The 16,056-nt window shown below is 32.0% G+C and overlaps 1 pseudogene; it reads left to right on the top strand.

Annotated features, from left to right (window-relative positions):
• Positions 1 to 16,056, top strand: part of LOC139858826 (indole-3-acetic acid-amido synthetase GH3.10-like) — a 288,869-nt pseudogene that overhangs the window by 83,042 nt on the left and 189,771 nt on the right.

Below are 16,056 nucleotides of genomic sequence, written 5' to 3'. Positions count from 1 at the left end.
GAGTAAAATATGTTTTTTAAAAGGGGATGATTCTTACACACACTTTTTTGATCCTCACACACTAATTGAATATTATTAGAAGAGTAAAAGGTTAAAATAGGTGTGTGAGGATTAAAAAAGTGTGTGTGAGAATCATTCCTTTTTAAAAAGGTTAATTTGTCGTATTACTTTAATTCCAATTTTGTTTTTTCTATCATTTGACAATAATTGGAGACAAAAAAATATCTCAGTAAATTATAGACAGAATTATATCATTGGTCTTTAATGTTTTCTCAAAGTTTTATGGATGGATCTAAAATATTTTTAACGTTAATGACCCTAATGTTTGAAATTGCTGCATCGTTGGTCCTTGAAGGTAACAGAGTTAGTTCTCCCGCGTTAGTCTGCATCACGTGAAGTGCAAACGATAGTTGTTTTGTCATATTACGTATGTAGTATATTGTATACGATCCCACAAACCTCGTAACAGGCCGACAACGTATAAGGCAATAATATTATTATCTAAAATTGTTATCATATTCATGTACGTTTACTATAGATGCAACAACATTTATAATATGATAACAATTTAAAAAACAATATTACTACCTTATGTGTTTTCTTTTTGAACAGCAGTACGAGATTATCTAGGGGACTTAACTAACCACGTTTTCATCTCCCGTAGTTACATAACTCGCCCCCAACTGCCGCCCAGGAGGAAACCGGGCCCAATCCGAGGGCATGGGCGGTAAACACCCCTCTCCACTGCCCCTGCAACGCGTGTGCGGAAGGCACCTTCGGGTAGAATTCAAGGGTAAAGGGAAAACCTTGTGTGCAATGATGCACCCTAAGGGAGTCGAACTCCTGACCTCTCGTTAAGAGATGCATACCACTACCACATGAACTACAACACAAGGTTACTGCCTTATATGTTGTTACAAGGTTTTTAGGAACGCTAGAATTAAGATACAATATACTGCATACATAAAATGACAAAACAGCCCTCGTGTGCACTTCACGTGATGCAAACTAACAATGGAGAATTAACATTTGTTATCTTCAAGGACCAATGAAGCAACAAATTAGGGTCATTTACTTCAAAAAATACTTTAGATCCATAAATGAAACTTTGAGAAAAAATTAAAGATAATTTTGTATAAATTGTATGGATTACATTGAATTACATTAATAGTACTTATCTCTTAAAAATAAAATTCATCATCCCTGAATGATAAGAAAGTGCACGTCATTCATCCCTGTTAAACAGTCATTAAATCTAACTATTTACAATTTATGTTATATTATGTTAGGTAAAAATCGATGTTTATTCTTTTCTTTTAAAACACAAGTTCTAATTCATGAACACCCTTTTCAACATCAAATTAGTTTCATATTGAATTAATTGTAATAAAACTAAACACAATCTAGATATAAGAAATTAAACTAGTTTATCTTCTAGAAGCAAGGTACGAGATCCGGAGATATGAATTATTAACATTGGTTTGAAAAGATAGAATTTGAGAAATGCATGTAGGAAGAATGGATAATAACTTTGAATGCATGAAAATCATATTGGAAATTTACTTGTCTCCAATGAAGATGGAAGTTGTGAATAGTTAACTACATGATGTATCATCACCATCAGGACTAACTGCAATTGATGTTCCCTGATACATATTATAATAGCATGAGAAACTAAGTACAGTATAAGATCCGAACCACTAATTGCACTAAACCACACTTTCGAACAATAAAACCCGATCGGTCTGGTATAGGTATAGGAGTCGGTAAGTCCGATTCGTTCCATAAGGAGGCGACGTGTTCAAGGCTAGGGATCGGTGAATTTTCGTTATTTCTCGAAAAAGAAATAATATTGATATTGTGGGAGTTTTGGAGTGTTCACTCGGACGTTAGTTCCCCCGGAATTCGGACTTATTAAAAGACTGTTTGTTCACTATTATTGAATATTTAGGACCTAGTCGTGATTCAATATGATTAATCAAATCCCATACTTAGTAGATGTACAAAGCCATAGTTAACTAAGTTTTAACTAGTGAAATGACCCGTGGAACCACGGATTTGTTTAAACGAAACAGTTTAATGATTGTTTTAGGTATTAAATGAATGTGTCATTTAATTTAATGACCCGTGAAACCACAAAGTCCGACTAAGAATTGGTTTTCTGCTGCCTAACTTTTATACCTTCTCGTACTCAATTCAAAATAATTAATTAAAATAATCCTTTTAAAATTTACAATTGTTATTAGACAATAAAAAACATTCGATTAAAAATATACTTGAATGTTGATGAAGTATCCAAATTTTATGGTTGTGTCCATACAAATAAAAAAAAATTATGATAAAAAAAAAAACAGTATACAAAATATAATTGATGACATAACAAATATACAACTCAAGTTGATTGAAACACACACTTTGACGCAGCTCCATGGTGAACTTATTATAATGTTAATCTTCTTCCATATATACCAATGTCTGCCTGCAGTGGCGATTCTAGGATCGAAATTCAATGGGGTCCCATACAATATGAGTGATACCTTGTAAAAAATTTGCCTAATGAATGACTATTTACTTCCATATAAATCACTAATTTTGAAAATTTATAAGGTCCTATCTGTAAATTTAATGGTGTCCTATATAATTTTAGTAGTATTTTATACAGAAAAATATTTAACTAATGGGATCCTTTGACCCCACTTCACTCTAAGTGGAGTCGCCACTGTCTACCTGCATGTATAGAGAAACAATGTTTACCTTCATGTATAGATAAACCAATTATCCATGCATAGATAAACAATTATCCATTGCACATCCCTTAACCCAATCGTTAAACCAAAGGTTTTATGGTACCCAACTCACCATTAAACACTATATAAGATTTCTGCAACGACCTTGAAACATCTTCAGCTTCCTAACAAATCAAAAGAAAATGAAACATAATAAAAATTAAAACCGAAGTCACCCGTGCATATGCAAGCTAAAACTTGCCCGTCGTTCAACCCCCGAACATCCAAATTCCAAGAAAGCCTGTATAAAAAAGAATACCAATCAAATGGAGAAATTTCGTTTTCCCAGCCTATTGTTTCTTTTTTTCTATGTTAATAACTAGAAAAAATCCGACCGCGCGTTGCTGCGGTTGTATTCGACGCGCGGTCCAATTTGGATATACGATGTCCGTTTCGCGTATAGTTAGTCGTGTTGTATATGTATATATATGTATGTAATATAACCCGAAATATTTATTTTTTTTAACGATGTCCGTTTCGCGTATAGTTAGTCGCGTTGTGTTCGTAAAATTATTTCGAGTTGAACGGTGGTCTCGAAAAAATTTAACTCGCACCGAGCGTGAATATAGGGCCCGTTATTTAGTGTTTTTTTAACGATGTCCGTTTTGCATATAGTTAGTCCCGTTGGGTTCGTGAGATTTTTTCGAGTTGAACGGTGGCCTCGAAAAAATTTAACTCGCACCGAGCGAGAAGATAGGACCCGTTATAAATTCGGGTGGAGTAAGGTTTTTTTATTTTAATTAAATTATAAATTTACATTTTTTACCCCTGAAAAAGTGTAAGGTTGAAGGGTTGTTGTGTAATTTGTGCGAAAGTTGGAGGACCATTTGTAGTGTGAACGCAAACTCAAAACGACAACTCGTTAAAACTGAAACGACCAAATTTGGGAGTAAGGTTTTTTTATTTTAATTAAATTACAAATTTACGTTTTTTACCCCTGAAAAAGTGTAAGGTTGAGGGGTTGTTGTGTGATTTGTGCGAAAGTTGGAGGACCATTTGTAGTGTGAACGCAAACTCAAAACGACAATTCGTTAAAACTGAAACGGCCAAATTTGGGAGGAGGTTTAGTATGTAAGTATAATAATATAATAATATAATTAATAACAACATTAATAATAATAATTAATAATTAATAACAATATGTTATATTTCAGTAGGCTTATAACTACCTTTAGTGACCTGGTTCAATATATTCAAATTGAAAGAACCAATAAAAGAGAGATGTGTTGTAGAAGATATAGGAGAGAAAGAGGTTGAAGAGGTGTGATGTATTTAATGTATATGTATGTTTTTGTAACTTACATTATGCACATATATATAGTACAAATTTTACTATCCATATTTGACTAATTACCATCCATATTTAACTACTAAATTTACAACACTCCCCCTTGGATGGTAATTTTTTTAAAGAGCAATTAATACTGCCTCGTTAAAAACCTTGCTAAAGAAAATCCAGTGGGATAAAACTTTAGCTAAGGGAAAAAGAGTGCAGCATAGAGTTGACTCCCCCTCAAGTAGACAACGCTGAGTCGTCACATCTTTTGAACTTACCTCATGCCAATATTGTGAACGTATGTTTTGAAAATAGCGATTGACAGTGCTTTGGTATAAAGATCAGCAGAGTTGTTGATTGAACGTATCTCATTTTAATCTGGTTGTCTTTTACGAGATCTTGAGTATATGAGAAGAATCTGAGGTTTTCATCTGAAACTGTATCATCTAAATCTTTTATGTACAAGTTTGACCCATGTGATTTGTCTACAGTCTCCTTCATGGTTTGCTCAAACTGTTGTTTCAATTCCTATTCCCTTTCAGTCTTTTTCTGAGCCTTACCAATATACCATTCTTTTCCATCAAACTTATGACCGTTAAGACCGTTTATAGCTTTAGCGCCTCGTCAGCATTTATGTTTTGTTCTGTCATTTTTGATACTCTTCTTTCAATTGTACTATGTAAGCTGTATTATCTTCATAGATAGTTGTTGGGCTTTTATAGCGTTCTAGTCCACAAGAATCAATAATGATTTGTATCATTGATCTTAACTAAAATCATTCCTGAGTAGCTTCATGTAATGCAATCACTTCGGCATGATTTGATGATGTTGCAACAAGTGTTTGTTTTGAGAACGTCATGATATTACGGTGCCTCCATTTAGGAATAAATATCCAGTTTGAGATTTAGCTTTATGTAGATCAGATAAATAATCTGCATCTGTATAACCAAACAAATCTTGTTTCGAGTTGTTAGAATAAAATAATTATAAATCAGTAGTTCCCCGAAGGTATCAAACTATTTGTTTGATCCCATTCCAATGTCTTTTGGTAGGGGCTGAGCTGAACCTTGTCAACAAATTAACTGCAAAAGAAATGTCAGATCTTGTATAATTTGTAAGATACATAAGAGCCCCAATTGCACTAAAATATGGAACTTCTGAACCAAGAAGATCTTCATGATCTTCTAGAGGATGAAATGGATTAGTATCAATATTAAGATCTAACAACCATATGAGTACTTAATGGTTTTTGTCTTGTCCATATTAAAATATTTTAAAATCTTTTCGGTATAAGTTGTTTGATGTATAAGTAATTTATTAGTTATATGCTCAATATGTAAATCAACGTAATACTTATTTTTTTTTTTTTTAAATCTTTCTTTAGAAGTTGAATGGCTTCATAGATTTCTTTATTTAAGATAATTGATATAAACAGCTATGATCACATATCCAAACATTGTTTGTATAAAACACACGTGCAAATAAGTTTATATGTATACCCTTTTCTTATCAAGTAGTAATTTAATCGATTATACCACATACGTCCCGATTGTATAAACCCATTTAGAAATCTTTGTGATTTAATGGAATATATTCCTTTGAGTTTTGCATTAGATGCTTATGATACCTTAACCCTTCAGGTATATTCATATATATATATATCACTATTAAGTGATCCATACAGATAAGTAGTAACAACATCCATGAGATGCATTTAAATAACTACCAGGTTGATTAAGTATCTAATAAGTAATTATATTCATTATAGGAGGATAAGTTTTTCTCCTAATTCATTTCTGGTCTTTGTGGGAAATCTTGAGTTACAAGTCTAGTTTTGCCTTGTAACTTCATTTGCACATTTCTTTTCGGATAAAAATTCATTTGTATCCCATTGTTTCACATCTTTAAAAGTGATAACGATTGATCCAAAAACTTTTCTTTTATTGAGCGATTCTAATTCAGCTCGTATTGCTCCTTTCCGTTGAGTTCAATCACGTCTATTTTGATATTCAATGACAGATTTTGATTCCAGATCATCATCTTTATTCATGATGTCATTGTAACATTATATGAAAATATCTCATCAAGATTTTTCATTTCATTTCAGTTTCATAATATTGCATAATTTATTGCAATTTATGTATTTACATTTATCAATATCCTCTGCAGAAGGAGTATTGATTTGTGGTTCTTCTTGAACACTTTCTTTTACCTCATTATCAGCTGATTTTCTTTTTCGAGCATTTTTATCTTTGGAACCAATTGGTCTCCCACGTTTCTGCCGTAGGAAAGACTCATAAGTGACATTATTGCCAGCTTTTGTAATTTCAATTCTAGCTGAAGCATTTACTGCTGGTATATATGATTTAGTCACTTATTTTTTGTATCTTTAAATGCATAAAGTAATTAATTTGCAAGTTCTTGCATATGCATTATATTTGAACTTTCTTTTCGCATTCTTTTGTGCGATGATCAATATTCCTTAATTGATGTTCACACCATGAAACATCATTTTATTTATATTTCATTTCTCCCCCTAATATAAGGAACAATATTTCATTAAAGTGACAATCGACAAAACTTGCTGTAAAAACATCACCCGTCATGGGTTTAATATATATTATGATTGAAGATGTTTCATATCTAACATATATTTCAATCCTTCTTTGAGGAACCATTTGTTGTGATTGTTCAATTAAAAATACACTGCACAACCAAATGTTTTAAGATGGAAAATATTCGGTCTCCACCAAAATTAAGTTGGTAATGGAGAATATTTATAACTTGCACTTGATTTAATGCGAATTAATGTCACATCATGTAAATTTACATGTCCCCATATAAATATTGAGAGTTTTGTACTCATTTCTAATTGTCTAGTTATTAGCTGTAAGCGTTTATCTATTGATTCAGCTAAATCAATTTTGTGTATGCACATGAGCAACTGGCTGTTCAACAACAATCCTTGTAGACATATAATAATCATTAAAAGCTTGAGATGTTAAATCACCAGCATTATCAAGTCTCATCCTTTTAATGGTGTAATCAGAATAATGTGTTCTTAATTTAATAATTTGTGCAAGAAACTTTGCAAATGCCATATTACGGCTTGATAACACACAAACATGAGACCATGCGTTAGATGCGTCTATTAGAAAAATGGTTCACATGATGGATGAATTGGTCCATATATATATACCCTTGAATTCTTTCAAGAAACATTGGTGATTATTTCTCAATGTGCTTTTCATTAATCGCCATACGTGCTTTTCATTAATCACCATATGTGTTTTTCGTTAATCACTATATGTGCTTTTCATTAATCACTATATGTGCTTTTCATTAATCACTATATGTGCTTTTCATTAATCACCATATGTGCTTTTCATCATATATCATTTTCACCATATGCGCTTTTAATCATATGTGCTGCGCTTTTCGTCATATGCACTTTTCATTATATGCGCTTTTAATTATATGCGCTGCGCTTTTCATCATATGCGCTTTTAATCATATGCGCTGCGCTTTTTATCATATGCGCTTTTAATCCTATGCGCTGCGCTTTTCATCATATGCGCTTTTTATCATATGCGCTTTTCGGTGCTACATAGATATTTCTCATTTTCGATTATCATTGACTGATAATCATATCCATTATGATATATATCAGAGAAACTTAACAAATTTCTCTTTGATTTGGGAGAAAACAAGACATTGCTTACCAAAAAATTCGTACCATTTGGTAATATGAAATTTTGCCTTTTTCGTTCCTTATATCAAGTTTGCAAGAGCTGATATAGTATTTATAATTCCTTCATTTGATTTAAATCAATGAAATATTTCTTAGATTTGATCATAGTGTGTATGTTAATACTATCTGCAATACATAGGTCTTTACCATTTAATTGATGTTGTATTTCAGCAGGATTCATACTAAAACTTCAAATAAGATAATCAAATAATGAGTTATATTTCAGCAAGATAATCAAATTATATTACCTGCAAACAAGTTATAATTTGAAGTACATAAAAGATAACACTTAATAAAACATATACGTTATGGTCTAAAACCATTTATTTATGAGTGATACATAAAAAAAACTAGGCATCTTAGAAAATTCAAACCATTCAAGTCTCAAGGTAGCTCAGGGTTAATTTAATCAAGATTTGTCAACAGATTCACTCTCGTTTTCTTTTCTTTTGGGACTTATTTGTAGAGCTAAACAAGATGTTCATGTATTCAAGAAATACTAGACTGATGATCCACGTTACCAGATCATTAATAAGAATCTCCGGAATTCTTATAAGAGCGTCTACTAATATCTTTAATTTTATTCTTTCATGGATCACCGTTATTATTATTATTATTATTTTTTGATAATTAATATCGTATCTATCTTTGAGTATTTTCCATAATACACTTGGATTTTCGATCATATAATATGTAGATTCTAAGGACTCGTCAATATGTTTGCTAAGAAAAATACTTACTATTGCTTTCTCTTGTTCGGAATAATTGTTATTTTCATTCAGGGTTTCTAAAATACCGTTTGATTCGAGATGTTTTTCTACATTCATAACCCATGTTAAGTAGTTGTTCCCACTTGTTCTAAATGAGCAAATTTAAGCCTTTTCAAATTTGACATTTTCTATTATCAAAAAGATGAATAACATAAATCATAATCATAATCAACTTATATTCATAGACAAATAATAAAATGAAATTAGAATCATTTTAAATTCATAAGTAGCAAACAACAGAATAATGGTATGATTACAAATAATAAAACCACAAGGGCATGATAGAATATAGGTTCACCCGGTGGTATATTAGCAACAATGATGATAGTTAATATGACCAATACAATAGGAAAAATCATCCTTGTGTGAATCATTTTTACAAAAAAACTTTTTGAGAGTAGTAATCTGAAAAATGAAGATTGATTTGTGAAAATGTGAAAACGGAGATTTTTATTTTATATTTGAAAAATATAGTTGTTGTAACGTCGTCAGTTGACGTTAACAACCGTTATGTATATATGACCGTTGTAACGTCGTTAGTTGACGTTAACGAATAAAATCACTATATCAAAACGCGTATGAGTAATATAAAGGACAAGATTTTTTTTTTCTTATTTTAACTTTTAAGATTTACTTTTAATAAAAATACAAACTACTTTTCTTATTTTAACTTTTAAGATTTACTTTTAATAAAAATACAAACTACTTTTTCTTATTTTAACTTTTAAGATTTACTTTTAATAAAAATACAAACTACTTTTTCTTATTTTAACTTTTAAGATTTACTTTTAATAAAAATACAAACTATTTTTTCTTATTTTAACTTTTAAGATTTACTTTTAAGAATAAACATTAGTATGCATGAAATAAATAATGATTAATTGCATAAGTAATCATAAATGTTAGATAACATATAAAGACCCCATCGTATTCGTATTGATCGGAATTAATCTCAACCCATGGTACCGTGTTGTCAAATGACGTGTTGCGTACATAAAGTACCGTGTTGTCAAATGACGTGTTGCGTACAATCATGAGGTCTTATTAACATAAATATAAATGTTAGTGAAGTTAATAAGAGTTAGATTACAGAAAATATAATTCAGGCGGTATAACCGACCATATATAACTTAAATAACATAAATATAAATGTTAGTGAAGTTAATGAAAGTTAGATTACAGAAATATAATTCAGGCGGTATAACCGACCATATATAACTTAAATAACATAAATATAAATGTTAGTGAAGTTAATAAAAGTTAGATTACAGAAATATAATTCAGGCGGTATAACCGACCATATATAACTTAAATAACATAAATATAAATGTTAGTGAAGTTAATAAAAGTTAGATAATTTCTTACCTTGATTAGTGACGTGTGCTTGCTTAGATAAACCTTGATTATACGGAGCACTTCGTGCTGATAACGTGTTATATTTCAGTAGGCTTATAACTACCTTTAGTGACCTGGTTCAATATATTCAAATTGAAAGAACCAATAAAAGAGAGATGTGTTGTAGAAGATATAGGAGAGAAAGAGGTTGAAGATGTGTGATGTATTTAATGTATATGTATGTTTTTGTAACTTACATTATGCACATATATATAGTACAAATTTTACTATCCATATTTGACTAATTACCATCCATATTTAACTACTAAATTTACAACACAATAATAATAATAAAAATGGTATAAGGAGCTCTGTTTAATGAATGTTATCTTTGTTATCGTCATGAATTGCTAGAAAAAGGATCTCCAAAGTTTTTCACTTGCTGCAAAAGCATTACATGTACTTTCAATACATGACTCACATAAACAATCTAGAAAGCAGCATGCTTAATCACTGTTAGAATTAATAAGATATCCAAACGCATAAATAAAAGAAAATCCAAACACCTTTCTTGTGTTCATGACATTGGCTGCAATAGTTATACCACCATATGTTAGAGGGTTAGAGGAGCCAAAACGGGTTGGATATCGGATCAAGCAAAAAAAAAAAAAAAAAACCCTATGATTACCAAATCTAAAGATACCTGGGATTAAAACCACAAAATATAGAATCCAAGATAAGATTAAAATGTAAAGTTTTACTCACAAACTCACGGATTTAAATCCTAAAGTTTTCTGAAGCAAGTAATTGTTAGAAAAAAGGAAGAAACAATATATAAATATATAAAAACTAAAAATCGAAATTGAAATATTACCTTAAGATAGTCCCGATCTGATCCTATCTTTAGATTAAATCTGAAATTTAAGAATGATAAAAGAAGTTGAATGTCGAACATAAGCATAAATCGAAATAAGAATGGAGATGAAACATAAACTATGACAGAATGATACAAACACAAACTTTACACTTACATAATATAAACACCTCTTTTCAAAGGAATAAATAGAACCAATAATTAGATTTGTTATAAAATTATTAACAAACCAAATCATATAATTGACCAAATCATATAATTAAGACATTTCATCGTACATTTCTCATACACTTTCATACCTCTAATACACTTTCATAATTTGAGTTGATCACTTTATTCAAATATATGGTGATACACGATTAAGCAAGTATACAAACACAAAAAATCACATAAACCATTGAATCAATTTTCCAACAATTTTCCAAAAATAAAACTTATTAGAATTACATTGCTGGAAAATAGATCGAGGAGAAAAAGGATAAGGAAAAGGATGAAGAGGCCAAATAATCAACCTAAATGTTTTGGAAGGCAGATTGATGAACAATTGGAAATCAAATTCAAATTCAATTGAGAAAACTGACCTGCAGATTTGAGTAGCTCGAAGTGAGTACCTGGAATTAGATTCAGAGTTCCTTTGTCATATAAATTACGGAGTAATTTGAAGCCTGCAAGTTTGTGTTGTTCCACAAAAAATAACTCACTTCTTGAATACAACCCTAAGTGAGTAAATTGTAGATAACTAATGAATGCAAGAAACTAAAAGATTGAATGAGCAAGAAATACAGAAGAAATTTTAAGAAGAAATTTTCAAAAAGTACAAACCTGGATAATAAGAGGATTCGAAAGCCCTATTCGAGATTCAACGAATTGGTGCTTATCTGATAACGTGGAGTATGAAATCATAAAGAAAAAGAGTTCAATTTCTCTACGAATTCGAACAATCCATCACGATGAGAATGAAGAAGATGATATAAACCCTAATTTTCACTTGAAGAAGATGGATGAGAATGACGGTTTTGAACTGCATAAAGAAAGACCCTAATTTGGAATAAATAAGTAGTATAATTTTTTATTTAGCTTTTACGGTTTTGAAGTTAATTTTTTTTTCTTTTTTTTCTTTAAATTATAGTGATAAGCCTGACGTCACCCTCTGATTCTAATGGATACACGTGTCCCTGTCATTAGCATAATTACTGGCAAATTTGCCTAATGGTGATGTCATAAGTTAGCATTTTAATGATATTTATAGATAGATTAGATAAATTGGTAATAAAGACTTAATCATGATTCAATGTGATTAATCGAATCCTATCACTAAGTGAGCGAACAAAGTAATAGTCACAATTCTACGTAAATCTATTATACTAAACATGCTAGAATCAACCTAAATCTCGTGGCTAGAGCAATTAGGTCAAAACTACCTAGACTTACATACAAAAACACTAGTAAGGAAGATCAAACAAATTATTGGCATACTAACTTGTTTAATCAACTACACATGCAAGAAATTATAGAATTATAATAAAACAGTTGTTCTTTAATTAAGCCCAAAAACACACACTAATAACAGTGTTCGAGACCTAAAGTCGACTGACCAAAAAGTCGGTCGGATCATGTTCAGTCGAAAGCTGGCGTCACCTAGCTGATGGCTCGAATAACCCAAACGGCGACTGATGATGTCCGCACGCTAAGGGTTCATACCAGTCCAATCAAACACTAAAGGTTTAGTTTCTAATCATAGCGGAAATGGTTAAATAAATAAAAGACGTAATAAAGTGCATAAATGTAAAATTATAGAATAAAATTACCTTAATGTAAAAGCAAGATGTATGAAATAAAATGGTGGTGCAAAGAGAATTTTGTAGGTGAAAAGTGTAAGGAAAAAACAGAGGTGAAAGACTCAACTTATAGGTGGAGCATGTAGTGGTGCTCAAGGAATGATTAAATACCTAAAATGTCATAAAGGCATTTTAAAAGAAATGTTACAAGAATGAGTGAACATGAAAGCCTTCAACATTGACCTTGGTAGTAAGCAAAATACTGACTTGATTTTCAGGAAGTTTGAAATTGTAGTTTTGACCCGGAATAGTCACAGTTTGGGTACGAAACCCTGATTAGGCGAGTGGCAAGCTACCCTTTTTATTACAGGGTTGGGTAATAACAAGGTTTGGGTTGCAACTAGGTTAGAGTGTACGTAGGTTTGGCTAAGGTAGTGTAGGTCATGGTCTACATTTTGAATCGTTGGCTGAGAAATATCTAAGTAACCGAGTAAATTGTTGGTGTTGGGTAAAATAGAAATAATAATCTGATGAGTCAAAAGTGTTTTGCAGATTAAAGAGTCTGAAGATTTAGGTGGTGTTTGTTTTTCACATTGCAGACCTTATTAGGTCTTATGTCTGCGGGCGGGCAGACATTTTTATTGAAGACCGTTTATTTTTTAGAAGATATAAGCTAATATAAGATCTGCAAATATCTTCTATTTGGAAGCTCTGGAACATAGCTTCTAACATTGGAAGACATTTGTATTGCTTATATTATAACATTGCATTCCCTTCCCTTCTCAATTATCATCCTTCTCCACCCACATCTCCAAAGCCACCTAACCACCACCACCTAACCATCATTTCCGGCGACACCATCTCCGGCGGTACCATCTGTGACGCCCCGTACTAAATCATCATGTACGGACCATCATCAACAGGATCATTACAAGGTTAAGTACTATATGTGTTTTCAAACAGAGTTTGCATTCATTAAAAAAAGTGACGTCATAACATACGTCGAATGTTTTACAATCCAAAAGTATACTTCACTAAGTAGAAGCATTACATAAGTGTACGTGACCCCAATGGTCATTACATAACATAGTTTCAAAAGTAAATAAGTTTGAATGCAAGATAAGTAGTCATGCGATAACAACTCTAGACAGCGGGTTCTACAGCACGACTAGTAAGATAGCGGAAGCGACTTCAAGCACCTGAGAAATACACGCTTAAAAAGGTCAACACAAAGGTTGGTGAGCTATAGTTTAAGTATAACAGTAACGTAAGTAGGCCACGAGATTTCAGTGCTACAACGAGCGTTCAAAAGTATGTAAAAGTATATGCTTAACCGTGGGCACCCGGTAACTAACTTAACGTTTAACGTACCCCCTTAAAGTGCACTTGGCAAGTGCGTATAACCTCGAAGTATTAAACACCCGTTAAATGCTAGCGCTACTAGCCCGAGTGGGGATGTCAAACCCTATGGATCCATATCTAAGATTCGCGTTCACGGTTCAAAAACCAATGATTAAACGTTACCGAGCTAAAGGGAATGTTTATGCCGTTGTATAACCCACACATATATAAGTTTAATTACTCGTGCCTAGTATGTAAAACATAAAATCCGCATGTATTCTCAGTTCCCAAAATAAGTTAAAGTAAAAAGGGAATGCTATAACTCACAATGATAGTAGTAGCGGTAAAGTAGTAGTCGGGAAAGGTGTGCAAGTAACGGTCCGAATGTCCTCAACCTAAGTCAAATAGTACTAAGTCAGTAAGTCGTCTCAAAAGGTTTATAAGTATGTAATTAAGGTCATAAGGGTCATCATCAATCATCATTAAACAAAAGGTAACAAGTAAGGTTCGTTTATGAAAGTAGTTTAAAACAAAGGCTGACTTGGATCAGTCACCACAGCCTCTACCCTTACTGAATTAAGGTGAGACCAGTGGCCATGGCTCCGTCTATGAGTCCCTTAAGTGTGGTAAAATTTACAGAAGCAAACTCGTCTTGGTTTGACCGTGGCGACGGTCTAAGTGCGAGTAGGTCAGAAATTTCTGCACAACGTTAAAGGACATAGTGACGCTCGGAGGGCCGTGGACTCTAAACCGTAACTCGGATTAAGACGAGTCTTATATGAAAAGTTATCTACTCGAAAAGTTCTATCTAAAAATCAAGGTTAGAACATCCCAGGTCTACTGGACTGTTCCAGAAGCATCAGGTCAGTAGGTTTTGGACAGAACAGTGAGTTTTTAAGGGTTCCGGTGGTCTTGGTGCTTGATGTTCATCATGGCTCTCATCCTTGATGCATATAGCTTCAAGTGTACAACTCATTGATGTATCTACATCATCTTAACCAAGTCTTGACCATCATAACCCATGTGCAAGTCTAAGACATGAAGCACAACTCACTTAAAAGTTGTATGATGTTTGATGAACCAAAGTTTCATCAAGGTCTTAGATCTAACACATACATCAACTTTAAAACTAGTAATAATCTACAAACTTGAAAATAAACTTAAGTACACAAGATCTTAGGTTGTAGAGCTTAGTTCTTAGTAGATCTTGAAGATCCTTGTTTCAAAAGTATAGATCTAGTACTTAAGTTAAATCAACACAAGTTAGAGAGTTTAAAGTGTTGTTCTTGAACTAACAAGTTAGATCCAAGAAATATAAGATCAAGATTAACTAGTAATCATGACCAAGGTTACATGTAAGTAAAATAAAGTAAATACAACTAGTTACCAAGTAAATAAGAACTTTACAAATTGATTTTTACTTCTTAAAGAGATACTAAGCCAAAGCTTAGATCTAGAAATGTAAGTAACTTATGAACAAGTTCATGAACACTAAGAAAGATCACAACCAAGTGTTGGATCCATGATACTTGCACCAAAGTGTAAGCTCTTGTTGGTTTCATGTCCTTGTTCAAATGTGTAGTAAACAACTAACAATAAGTAATTTAAACAACATACAAAATAAAGAAAAATAAATGATAAGCCTAAACCAACCATGAAGGTGGTATTCTAGTAACATACAACAAACAAGAACACAAGTAACAATTATGAAGATTATAAACTTTAAATCTTGAAAACAAGTAAAGTAGAACCATAAGTTATGAAAGAACTTAGATTCTTTGTTCTTGACTTCCTTAAACACAATGGAAGTAGCAAGATTTCATGAGATACAAACTACTAAGTTTGATCTTTAACAATGACAAGTAACAATTACAAACAACAAGTAGTAAACAAGAAATGATGATGATGATTTGAGAGAGCCTAGTATACGGTTTTTAAGAAGTAACAAGGAAGGAAGAATAGTGTTGGAACTTACTAAATTTGGAGAGAAAAAGGAGAGCAAAACTAGAGAGAAAGAAGTGTGGTTGTATGTATGTGTAAAATGAAATGAGAATGCAAGTATGTAGTGAGGTTTGAAACAAAAATAATGAACTCCTACACCCTCTAGGAAGCCGACGGTTTGGTTGGTTGAATGGGGAAGTCAAA

The sequence above is a fragment of the Rutidosis leptorrhynchoides genome, chromosome 7 (genome assembly GCF_046630445.1).
Source record: "Rutidosis leptorrhynchoides isolate AG116_Rl617_1_P2 chromosome 7, CSIRO_AGI_Rlap_v1, whole genome shotgun sequence".
NCBI classification, from domain to species: domain Eukaryota; kingdom Viridiplantae; phylum Streptophyta; class Magnoliopsida; order Asterales; family Asteraceae; genus Rutidosis; species Rutidosis leptorrhynchoides.
This window is presented reverse-complemented; position numbering and strand designations above follow the sequence as displayed.